A 13,813-nucleotide genomic window follows, 5' to 3' on the forward strand; every position below is an offset into this window, starting at 1 on the left:
CTGCAGGGCAAAAACCAGACAGTGGACCTGCACTGGCAGGCTATCCAGCTCAAAAGTTTTACCCATTTGAGTGGTGAATCCCCCACTTGCATTTTTATTTCTTTTCAAAGTTATACGTCTGTAACTATTTTTAATCGGGTAGAGGTGCAAGGCTCCAAATGAAAAACAGACCACTTTCTGACCCTTTACATACTTAATTCCCACTCCACAGAAGCATCTTCCTTTAAAACTTTTCTTTCTTTCTTCAAGCTGCTTATTTCTGTATTTTGGAAAATACTATTTTTTTCAATTTTAGATTTTGTCTTTTGATATTCTCCCTCTCCAACCTCCCACTTCCTGTCCCTGTTCCTCCAAATAATGTTATAATATTTGGTTAAATTACTCTTCAGGGTTTTTATTTTAATAACCATGTAAAATATTTTCCCCGGGTGTAATTTTTCCCTTAGTATATTTTGACTACATTTCCTTTCTTGAACTACTTTTTGTTTTCCTTGGAGTTAAAAATTGACTATCTCTCATTCATTACTAAACAGTTCTCTAGCGCTGTAGATCTCTTGTCAGCACAGAAGTGCATATAAGTTCGTGTGTGTGTGTGTGTGTGTGTGTGTGTGTGTTTGGGTAGGGGTGGAGGGGGACATTATTTTTCTTGGAGGCATTCCTCCAAAATTTCCTTCCTCCCTCCACCTGCCCCCCACACCCTCCTGTCCTCATCCAACATGGACTGTTTTCACTTCAGGCTTAGTGTGTAGCCGACCTCCTGAAGCTCTCCTTCAGCAACATCGTGGAAATCTCCTTTCCATCCCTATATTGGATATCCTATTTCTTGAAACTTATATTTTACTTTCAGTTTTGCTGGAACAAATTCTCTAATAGAGGTATGTTTTTTGGAATCTTGAATTATGAAAATACCTTTATTCTACTCTCATGCTTAACTGAAAAACATGTTATGTCATTTTAGGTTAGAAATAACTCAAAAGTTTGAAAGCTTTGAAAGCTTTGTTCATTTGTCGTTTATCTTCCAATCCCAATGTGAAAAGTACTAAGCCATCCTTATTTCTGCTCCTATATATGTGCACCCCCCACCCACCCGTCCTTCCCAAAGTTTTCAGGACCTTCTGTTTATTCTGGTATTCTGAAATTTCACATGATACATATTTGTGTAGTTATTTTTTTCATTTGTTATACTAGGCATTCAGTAACCATATCCTTCAGTTCTGGGAATTTGTTCTACATTATTTCTTTGATTTTCTTTCTCTTCCGTTTCTTTGTTCTTTTGTTTTAGAATTACTACTATGAATCTCACTGGAGGATGATGAACCTCTGGGATAATCCCTTACTTTTCTATTTCCTTCTGTCTCTCTTTTTTAAAAAATAAACCTTATTCATGCATAATTTACATTCAATACATTTCCCCAGTTCCAAGTGTATGATTTAACGGGTTTTGACAAGTGTATGTACTCATATAACCACCACTACAATCAAGATATAGAACATTTCCATCACCCTAAAAAGTACTTTCATGCCCCTTTGCAGCCAATCCCCCTTTGCCCAGCGCTTGGAAACTACTGATTCATTTTCTGTGGCTATAGTAATTTTTTTAGAATTTCAATCTTCGTTGTCGCTTCTTTCACTTAGCAAAATGATTTTGAGATTCATTATTGTTGTCTGAATCAGTAGTTTGTTCCTCACTGTGGAGTAGTATTCCATTGTATGTGTGTACCACAATTTGTGTATACATTCATCAGTTAATGGACATTTGTTTCCAGTTTTTGGCTATAATGAATATAACTTATATAAATGCTCACGTATGAGTCTTTTTGCAGGACATTTGTCTTTAGTTTTTGTTAGGCATATATTTAGGAGTGAAATTGCTAGCTTGTATGGTATTTGTATGTTTAACTTTATGAGGAATTGCTAACTGCTTTCAAAAGTAGCTGTACCATCTTACATCCCCAGCAGCAATGTAGGAGAGTTCCACTTACTCTGTGTTCTTGCTTATACTTGGTATTATCAGTCTTTAAAATTTTAGCCATTCTAGTGTGCATTTAGTGGTATCCCTTTGTGGTTTTAAATTGTATTTCCCTAATGACTATTGATGTTGAGCATCTTTTCATGTGCTTATTTGCCATTCATATGTCTTTCAAATATTATTTTCTGTTGGCTATTTGAAGTCTAGAGTTGCAAGAGTTCTTTATATATTTTAGGTACAGTGTATTCAGATATATGTTTTGCACACATTTTTTCCCAGTCCAATAGTTTGGCTGTCATTTTCTTAATGGTGGGACTTTCAATGAACAAGTTTTTAATTTTGTTAAAGTCCCATTTATTAATTTTCTTTTTATGGTTCATGTTTTCAAGTCCTAAGAAAACTTTGCCTATCACAATGACAAGATTTTCTCCTATGTTTTCTTTTAGGAGTTTCATAGTTTTAGTTCTTACATTGGATCTTTTTGTCCCATTTTGAACAATTTTTTCTACATATGATGGGAGGTAAGGGTTGAGATTTATTTTATTTCATATGGATATCCAATTATTCCAGCATTCTTTGTTGAAAAGACAATCCTTTCTCCATTGAATACTTTGAATAAAAAAGGACAGTCTTTTGTCAAAAATCCATTGACATTATGTATGGGGGTTTATTTCTGCACTCTGTATTCTATTTCATTGATTTGTATCTATTTGTATGCTGGAACACACTGTCTTGATTACTGTAGCTTTATAGTGAGCCTGGAAACCAGGTGGTATAAAATTTTCCAACTTTGTTGTTGTTCAAAATTGCTTTGGCTAGTCTACATTCTTTCATTTCCTTCTTCTTCAAACTGTGCTCAACCAGCAGCTGGAGATTAAAGTCTTGAGTGCCCAGCTTAGAATTTTCCCCCACTGTGGATGAATTCTATCCACACCCAGAGAAGTAGCCTTGGGCCTTATATTTCTGTATGAAAAGAGAGACCAAAGAGAGATGGAGAAGTCAAGTCAGCTTAGTGCTTACAGGCAATGTAGAGGAGAATTCCAGAGAGAGTTATACGCAGTGACCTTGCCCATTTGTACAGCAGTCCGTCATTGTCTGGGACATTCAAATTGGTGTATTGCTGCTACTTCAGGAGACAAGGAGCAGAAAAGCAGGCTTTTCTGGCATAAAAACAGATACAGTTATCTTTCATTACTTCTATATTTTGTACTACTCAGAAGTTATTTCATTGGTTTTTCTGATTTCATACAATTAATCATCAGTGATAACTAAGATTAAACACATTTGCTTGTTGACTTGTTTGGAGTTTGATTTCCAGTGGCTTAATACCAAGTATTTATGATTTACATTTGGCTAATGCCCACTGTACTAGTCAGGATTCTCCAGAGAGTCAGAACCAATAGGATACATATATAAATATATGAAAGAGGATTTATTAAGGGAACTGGCTCACATGATTTTGAAGGCTGAGGAGTCCCATGATAGGCCATCTGCAAACTGGATGCTGGTAGCGTGGCTCAGTACAAGTCTGAAGCCTTAGAACCAGGGAAGCCAATGATGCTACTGGTGTGAGTCCTGGAACCCAAAAGCAGAAGAGTTTTAAGTCTGGATGTCCATGGACGTGAGAGCAGAGTGTATCCCAGCTCTAGTGGACAGAGAGAGATTTGCCTTTTTTCTCCATTTTTGTTCTCTCTAGGCCTCTAGTGGATTTGATGGTTCTCATATTGAGGGCGGATCTTAACCATTCAGTCCACTCAAGCCCACATATTAATCCCTTCTGGAAACACCTACAGGGATACACCTAAAAAAGATAGTTTTACCAGGTTTCTTGGTATTACTTAATCTAATCAAGCTGAAACCCAGAATTAACTGTCACACCCACCAATATAAATTTCCCTGAGCTATGCCCTGGAGGCCGATCTCCTTTCTTGCCTGTTTCATTTTATTGCTGAATATATAAATTGCAATCATTCAGGTGTGTAGATAGGCACAGGTACTATTTCTCTTATTTTGTAACTCAGGAGATTAATTTTCATTTATATAGTAATTTTATTCCTTGAAACTTACAAACTTAAGTCTTTATATGTAATTCTTAAGTAGCCTAAATATTTTGTTTCTCAGCTTTTTTTTTCATTATCATCTCCTGCTGAGAGAAATTAAATACTAAGGAATAATATTTTGTCAGATAACATTGAGTTTTAGAGGGCCACAAACCATTGTAATGTTTAAGATTTTTTGCCCTCCAAGAACCAATTTTTGTCCTTTGGGAGTGATATTGCCCCTGTTGAAATACATGGTCTAATTGGTAGAAAAGAGGTAATTCTATAACAACTACAATGATAATAACTTTCCTTTATTGAGTGGTTATTGTGTATCAAACACTGTACTGTGTGCTTAACAAATGTCTGATTTAGCTCTTATAGAAACCATATGTGGAATGTATTTCCATTTTCCAAATGAAGAAACAGAGTTTAACTTATTTAAAATTAAGTTTCAGAGAGAGAGATCTACTTCTACTACTATCTACTGTCCACTCCTCACAATAATACTATTCAAATTAATAGAAAAGTCAAACCTTTTTGTAACCAGAGATAGACAATTTATTGTGGCATTATGATTCCCAACATACTGATTTCCAGGAATGGTTCTGTCATTCTTGTTTACCATGACTTGTAGGTCATCAGAGATTTTTCTGGTCTGTGAATTGTTTATAGTCTACTGGGAAGAACAGTTGACGTATGATCATAAGGAACTCTGTCAATATAAAATAATAATTCTAAGAGGTTTTTTATAGTTATAAGGTAAAACATTCTTTTGTTTTGAAAAAATCGAGACATAGTTTTTCTATATCCTTATCTTTATCCTAAAGAGCTTTTCATTTAAAATATCAAATTTGTTATTTAAAATTATATGTATTTTTCTTTTTATATCTTTACCTATTTAAAAAGGTAAAAGTAATATGGCTCATTGTAAAAAATCAAATAGTGTAAGCAAGTGTAAAATGAACAGCTATTGTCTTCCTTCCCCAGCCCCAACTTCTAAACTGTATTTATAAAGGTATCTTCAGTTCTTTCCCTCTAAATTTTTAATGTGTGTATCAGCATATACATATATTTATGGACATTATTTTTATTTATAAAATTGAGATAACAGTACTCAAATTATGCCATATTTTGCTTTATTCATTGTTTTAAAATAGTTCTGTAGTGTTTTATTGAGTCAAAATTTATTTGACTCATTTCATATTAAAAGATATATGGTTGTGTCCAAATATTCACTATTACAAGGAGACTTTTGAAGAATGTTCTTTGTATGCATAATATGGCAACTTTGTGAGTATATTTCTTTAGTAAATTACAGCAGTAAGACTGTTAGATCAATGGGTATGTGCATTATAAATTTTCATAGATATTGCCAAATTGCCATTCAAACAACATACATGAAACTATACTGATGCTAAATGTTTTATTAGAAAGCCCATTTCTTCATAGTCTCATAACATTAGATATAGTAAAATGAAAGATTTCCGTCATTCTGATAGATGAAAAACAATGTTTTGTTTTGATTTGCCTTTTTTTAGTTATAAGGAAGGTTGAGCATATTTTCTGTTTCTTGGCAATTTGTGTTTCTTCTTAAAATGAACTGCCCTTTTCATATTCTTGTCCATTTTTCTATTGTGATATCTATGTATAGTTTTATTTTATTGATTGTCTGAGCAGTTTGCAAATGAAGGAAATTAGTCCTTATTTATTTGGCAATTTAAAAAAAAATTTTACCATTTGGTTTATACCTTTTATAAGTTTTATTTATTGATATCTAAAAATATAAACTTTATTGAGGTATGATTTATGTAAATAAATGTACACATTTTAAGTGTACAATGTGATGAGTTTTGACAGTTATGTTCACCTGTGTAAATACCATCTCAATCAAGATATAGAACAATTCTACCATCCCAAATGATTTCCTTGCAGATAATTCCACCACTCCTGGCCCTAGGAAAGAACTCATTTGTTTTTACTTACTAAAAATAAGCTCTCCTTGGTCTGAAGGTCTTATGTGGAATCATATATATTCTTTCATGACTAGGGTTTTGATCAGTATGATGCTTGGGATTTATCCAAAGTGTTGCATGTATTAGTAGTTTATGCCTTTTAATTGCTGAATTGTATTCATTTATGTAACATATTTTGACTTTACAGTCACTTGTATTATTTTCCTAGGGCTTCTGAAACAAATTACCATAGGCTGAGTAGCTTAAAACAATAGAAATTTATTCTCTTATGGTTCTGGAGGCCAAAGTCTGAGTGGTCTCTCTGAAGGTTGTAGGGGAAGATCCTTCCTTACCTTTTCCTGGTTTCTGGTGGTTGTCTGTAGTCCTTGGCATTTTTTTTTTTTTGTCTTGCAGCTGGGTAGCTCCAATCTCTGCCTTTGTGGCATTCTTCCCTCTGTCTGTGTCTCTGTGTCTCTTCTCCTCTTCTTATAGGGATACCAGTCATATTTGACTATGTTCAGCCCACAACAGTTTGCTATCTAATCCCTGGAAATTTATGTCCTTTCTATATGCAAAAACATTTCAAATTTCCCAACATTTTCAAATGTCTTAACCATTACAGCATCAAATTTAAGTTCAAAATCTCATCTAAATAAAATAATCTCAGAAAGTTCCAGATCTTATTTTCTATATCATTTAAATCAGGTATTGGTGAGACTCTGCATATGATCCATCTTGGGCCAAAATTTCTCTCTATCCATTGACCTGTGAAACTAGAAAACAAGTTATCTGCTTCCAAATACAATGGTAGGGCGGGCATAGGATAGGCGTTCCTATTTCAAAAGGAAGAAATTGGAAGAAAAAAAAGGATCACATGTTGCAAGCAAGTCCAAAACCCAACAGGGCAGGTTCCATTAGATTTCAAGGCTTGAGCATAATTCTATATGATTTAATACTTGAGTGCTGCTAGTGCAGCAGCTCATCCTCTCAGCCCACAAGGGCAGTGACTCTACCTTCTCAGGCCCTCAGTCTCAATTTTCCTGTATTTTGTCCCATCTCTATTTCTTTCACCTGATGGAATAAAACTCTTGATAACCTTGTTACTTTTCTGTAGATGTCAAAAGGATCCGCAACGGTTCTTCACAGATCCTTCCTAGATACCTTCATCTCTATTCCTGGCTTCTGCTGAGATGATTGGTTGGATCAATAAGTCACATGCCTAAACTTTTTAGCAAGAGGTTGTTTAGCCAAAGGTGGCTGACACCTTTGGCCCTGTTTCTAGATAGGTTGAGAATTTTCCAAATCATCAAGTGCTGGTTCCTTCTTGCTTAATGATTCTTTCCTCAATTTACCTATTTCCTCTTGAATTTTACTATAAGTTGCAAGAAGAAACCAGGCCACACCTTCCACATTTTGCTTGGAATTCTCAGCCGAATATACAAGTTCATCACTTACAAGTTATGCTTTCTGTCGTTGAACAGCAGAACACAATTCAGCCAAGTTTTCTGCCCCTTTATAGCAGGAATCATTTTTTTCCAGTTTCCAATAATATGTTTCTCATTTCCATCTGAGACTACACCAGAAGCACCTTAAAATTCATTTTCTAGCAATAGACTCTTCAAGGCAATGTAAGCTTTTTCTAGCCTGTGTCTCAGTAACTTTCCAGCCTCTACCCATTACCCAATTCCAAAGCCACTTCTATGGTTTTAGGTATTTGTTACAGCAGCATCTCATTTCCTGTTACCAACATCTAACTTAGTTTCCTGGGCTGCTGTAACAAAATACCACAAACTGATGCCTTAAAATGACAGAATTTTATTTATTCATGATTCTGTTGGCTAGAAATCTGAAATCAAGGTGTAAGCAGGATTGGTTTCTTTTTTGTGCTCCAAGAGACAGTCTGTTTTATGTGTCTCTCCTAACATCTGGTGGTTTCTGGAAGTCCTTGGCATTCCTTGATTTGTAAATGCATCACTTCAGTCTCTGTTTCCATCTTCATGTGGCATTTTCCCTGTGTCTCTATTATCTTCTAAGTCATATTGGATTAAGAGCCCAGCCTACTCCAGTATGACCTCATCTTAATTTATATCTTAATGACCATATTTCCAAATGAGATCATATTTACAGCTACCAGGGGTTAGGACTTGAACATATGATGGAATGGAATTGCAGGGATGTATGGTAAGTTTGCTTAACTTTACAAGAAACTGCCAAACTTTTTCCAAAGTATTTTACCATTTCACATTCCCTCTGGTTATGCGTGAGAGTTCCAGTTGCTCTACATCCTTACCAAGGTTGGAATTTTCACTGGTTTTAATTTTAGTTATTCTGTTGTATGTAGTGCTTTATTTCATTGTGCTTTTAATTTGCACTTCCATGATGAGTAATGATACTGAGTATCATTTCATGTTCTTTTTATTCTGTTAATGTGGTGAATTACATCGATTGGTTTCTGATGTTAAAATACTTTGCATTCCTGGGATAAACTTGAAGGTTGTGATTAACTGGATTTTCTAATATTTTGTTGAAAATACTTTCATTTATGCTCATGAGGGTTCTTTCTCTGTAGTGTTTTTTGTAATGTCTTTTTTTGGTTTTGGTATTAGAGTAATGCTCTTCTCATACAATGAGTTGGGAACTATTCCAAAGGGTTTATGTAGGACTGATATTATTTTTTTAAAAAGGTTTGATAGAAAATCCACTAGTGAAAGCTGTCTGGGTCTGAAGTTCTTTATGAAAAAAATTTTTAACTATAAATTTGTTATTTTTTAGAAGATATAGGGCTATACAAATTTTCTTTTCATTTTGTGTCTATTATGTGAATTTGTGTCTTTCTTCAAGCAGTTTGCCTAGTACCTGCATTCTGTTTAATTTTGTCTTCCCACCTTCTTTCTCCCATATTATTTCTGAGAAAAGTGGGTTAGTAGCCTACAAATTTCTGAAATCTGCTTCTGCCTAACCTGCCTCTTGGTTTCTTTTTTAAAAAATTAATTAATTAATTTACTTTTAAAATTATTTTATTTTATTTTAGTTTAGTTTAAATTTTTAAAATAATTTATTTATTACGAATATTCATGAGATACAAGGCTGATTGTCCCCCCTCCTGCCCATGATGTGAGGGCCAGATTCATACTGGGGACATACCCATTACCAGAAATTACTTTCGTACCCTTTGTCCCCTCCCATACTTTATAAGAGTTATGGTGTAAGGTCTCGTACCTTCTTGGTTTAATTTCTAATGATACGTATGTATATTTTGGCCTGTTGTTGTTATTGCTGTTCTCCTCCTCCTTCCCGCTGCTCCTCTTCCCCCTCTGTCCGCCTTCTTTCCTCCTCCTCCTCCTTCCTCCCTCATTCTTTCTTATTCTTATCTATTTTGTTAGTTTTTCTGTGATCTGGCCTGACCTCACCAAAGTATTACGTTAAGAATGTTCTGATTCTTTTCATTTTGGTATGTTGGCCTCTTACCTCGTATAGGTTACAAGCCAGTAGAGGACAAAGAGGTCATCTTGTGTTACTCATCTACGCCTTCCTAGACACGGGACACCTAGTAATGACCAGTGACTTGGTGGCTTTTGATTGACCGAAGAGTAACTTATGAACTGAAATATGGATCTTGGTTCATGATCTTTAGATTCTACTCCAGTTTTTACAGTACTCTCTTGCAATGCTAAGGTTTTAGTGAATTTTAATGAATTAGAGAGGTGCAAAAAACTTATAGTAAGCAGACATTGTATTTCATTATTTTCATTTTTATTTTTATTCCCACACTTTTCATCCATTTTCATCTTAGTTTTTGGAAAATGCAATTTCTTTCCCTATTGATTTGGTGTTTGTATATTTACCAAGTATTGATTCTCCCCTGAACTCTTTTGCTGCATTTCTAAAAGAGCAGGAGCTGAAGAGCTTTACTGCATTTTATTCAAACAAGCACTAACATACCAGTTATTTTACAGAAAATAGCTAGAATTTTTCTAGCTTTATAGTTTGTAATTACAATATAACTGCTTTTGCCATGGGTAAAGATAGTTTATAATTCTCTACTAATTTTTAAATTATGCTTTTATTTAGTAGCTGATTGTCTACCAAAATGATTAGGTAGCCTAACATGGCTTTTTATCTGTGTTGTACAAATAAAATAGAATTTTCTGTTTTAAAGTAGATTTTTACAAACATATGTTAATTTTACATATATTTATTGTAGCTTGTAAGTAATATTTAAATCTACATTTTGATAACCTACCTGAATTATCAAAATGGCAAATACACTTTAGTTCAAATTTGGGAAAGAAGAAATTACAGTGTAATGAGTAGAATGCCATTTAAATCTGTAGTTCTAAATTTTATTGACTTCTATTCTTACTTCTTTTATATAGCCTTGAGTGTGTTCCCTAATTTCTCATTACTTCAGTTTTCTTATAGATCAGCTTTTTGATGCTTATCCCAAGTAAACCTGACAAAATTAAATTGAAATCCCAGGGAGTTACATCATACCACTATTAATGTGCTATAACGTTTAGTTATCTCAGTTATATTCACTATGAAACATATATTTTTGAGCACTGTTGGTTTTTTTTGGCAGCCAGCTGGTAAGTAATCCAAACCTGTGATCTTGGTGTTACCAGTGCCATGCTCTCCCAAGTGAGCTAACTGGCTGGCTCTCTAGCATTGTTTTTATTTGTTGCTGGATGATACAAAATTTACTTAATGTTTGTAGAACTCAGTTACTTCATCTTTTAATTGAGGATACTTAAAATAATAAGTGAAGAAAATTGTAACAGATGATTTCTCAAATTCTTAACTCATGATTTCAATTTATATTCTTAAGTAAATTATTACATCATTTTTTATTTTGGAAAATAAATATCTATATTAGGAAACTTAAAAGGCATAATTCTGAATGTATATGTTACATATTAAAGCTAAGAGTATTGGAGATATTTTGTCAAAATACTGGAAGCTTCAGAGAAGTTACATACTGACTCTCTTGAAGTCCAGGCATTTGAAGTCCAGGCTGATGGTAATTTGTAGCTTTATTATTAAGGATCTTCTGAGAAATATTCTCACAGTCCTACTGTAAGAAATAGTAATTTTACTGAGTATTTTAGAAACAGTCTAAATTCTCTGCTATGGCACTTTTCCAGAGGAGAGGACGAAGAAGAAGTGATGTTTATCCTGACCTCTCTTAGCTTTATGATGACCTGGTGTTCCGAGTCTTCCATTTCTATAAGTTGCCATAATGCTGTATGTTATTTGTGCTTGTGCATAGGTGGTAACTGGAAAGTTTCCATAATCACCAGTGACTTGCCAAATGCAGGGACCAGCTCACAGATTTACATTATACTGTATGGACAACATAGAAGTTCAGCCCCCGTATATCTTTATGGAACAGATGGGGTGCAATTTCAGGATGGCCATGAAGACATCTTTATTGTAAGTAATAAAACTGAATAAAACCCAGTATAAGTGATACAGCAAGTAGGTACCATGGAATGAATGAGTCTATTAAATGGGGCTCTTCCTATCATAACATCATGTATTCTATAGATCAATCAAAAGCAATTCATGGCAATTTTGTTCAAGCAGATTTAACATAAGCAAATTTGCAATATGGGAAAAGACAATACTTAGAAATACTAGATTGTCAGCATTTATTGTTTTTATGTGGGTGGCTGTCAGGAATGAGGGCTTATGCACTTTTGGCTCTACAGATAGGGCTCAAATGCAAGGTCAAAAAGGGCAAAATAAAATTAGCAAACGAGGGCAAAGAAGTTGTCATCAAGTTATTAGTTATTAGTTGTATTAGTTGTTATCAAGTTATTAGAACATGGCTAGACACACTGAGATCAGGATCTGGAGAGAAAGAGAGGTAGCAAAGATGAAGCAGGGAAACCAGTGTTAAACTAACATCAGAAATATTAGCAATCAAAGGCAGGTCTTGAAATGGGTCAAGCACCTAACACTTTATAAGTGCTTAATTGTGTCTGTTGCCTGAATGACTGGATGTATGGGATTAGTGTGAACCAGAAAGAGAAAGAGAATAAAATCACAATCAGAAAAATCTGTCCTTAAGTATTTTCAGTCTTCACAGGATGTGCACCTCTTTGTGATCCTGGGTATTTGGTGTACTACAGCTGTGTACTTAGCTCACATCTGTCACAGGAAAGGCTGAACCATTTGGAACTATTGTTCCCATTAGGTTAGTTTGAATTATCCTTTCCGTACTTAATCTATATGAGTCAATATTTAAAGAAATTATTTCTTAATTTGATGATCACTATAAGTAAGACATGAAGACGTTGTCATTATTTGGCATGTGTGAGAAATAATTTTAGAAGTGACTACACCAAAAATAGTTTGAGGTGTTTTTATTGTTATTTCCTGAATCAGATTATACACACACACACACACACACACACACACACACACACACACACACACACACACACAGTTTATAGAGCTAAATCATTTTGTATTCTGTAATATGAAAGGAGCACCTTTAACTCCTCATTCCCATTTTGTCTTCCACAGTGAACAATTTTCTTGGTTTGATGCTTCTGTTTTCTGAGTGATGCTACCTCCATTTCTCCTCTTTTGTTGTCCTGCCCTCTCTTGCTTGAGCCATGGGATGGCTATAATTATCTCTTGTTTGTAGAGAGGTGATGGCTTCATTAAGTTTAGTACTTTAATGCCAGTTTTGATCATAGTTTCATTTTTTCTGATGAATTGTTTTCTTGTGAGGGTTCTTGGGAAAACTTTTAACTTTCCCTTCTTTCTTTTTTCCTTGTACTTTCTTTGTATAGATCTTTTCTTTTTCTTCTTCCTTTTTTAGATTGTGGTAAAATACACAAAACAAAAGTCACTATTTTAACCATTTTAGAATGTACAGTTCAGTGGCATCTAGTTTATTAACAGTGTTGTTCAACCATCAGCACTATCTACTTCAAGAACATTTTAGTCACTCCGAAAGGAAACCCCCTTATGCAATGATTGCATTCCCTTTCCCCCAACCCCTAGCAATCTCTAATGTGCTTTTTGGTTTTCTTTCTTTCTAATTTGGATATTTTAAATTTCTTCTTCTTACTGAACTGCTCTACCTAGAACAGTTTCAGTACAGTGTTGAGTAGAAGGGGTGAAAATTGGTATTGTCGATTTTGGTAGAAAGCTTTCAGTCTTACTATTGAATATGGTGTTTTCTATGGATTTTTCATAAATGCTCTTTATCATGTTTAGGAAGTTCCTTTTTTTTTTCTTTCCAGTTTGTTAAGTGGTTTTTATCATGAAAGGTATTGGATTTTGTCAAATGTGAGCTTTTATTTATTTATTTATTTATTTATTTATTTATCCATTGACATGATTATGTGTATTCTCCCCTTCATTCTATTTCTGTGGTATATTACATTAATAGTTATATGTTGTTTTGTTGGCTGGCTGGTTCAGGGATCAGAACCCATGACCTTGGTGTTGCAGGGATCAGAACCCATGACCTCTGGCCAATTGGTATTGTGTGGCCAGCTTGATATTTGTGTGTTGAACCAACCTTCGTTCCTGGGATATATCCCAGTTGGTTATGGTGTAAAATTCTTTTAAATGATTCTGGATTCAGTTTGCTAATTTTGTTGAAGATTTTTTTGCACATATATTTATTAGGGGTATTGATCTGTAGTTTTCTTGTCATGTCTTTGTCTGGCTTTGGTATCAGCATAATGATGACCTTACAGAATGAGGTGAGAACTGTTCCCACCTCTTCTACTTTTTGAAAGAGTTTGAAATAAATAGGGTGTTAATTCTTCTTTAAATATTTGGTAGATTCCACCAGTGAAGTCTTCTGTCCTAGGCTACTCTTTGTT

This window comes from Cynocephalus volans, chromosome 15 (genome assembly GCF_027409185.1).
Source record: "Cynocephalus volans isolate mCynVol1 chromosome 15, mCynVol1.pri, whole genome shotgun sequence".
Taxonomy (NCBI): Eukaryota; Metazoa; Chordata; class Mammalia; order Dermoptera; family Cynocephalidae; genus Cynocephalus; species Cynocephalus volans.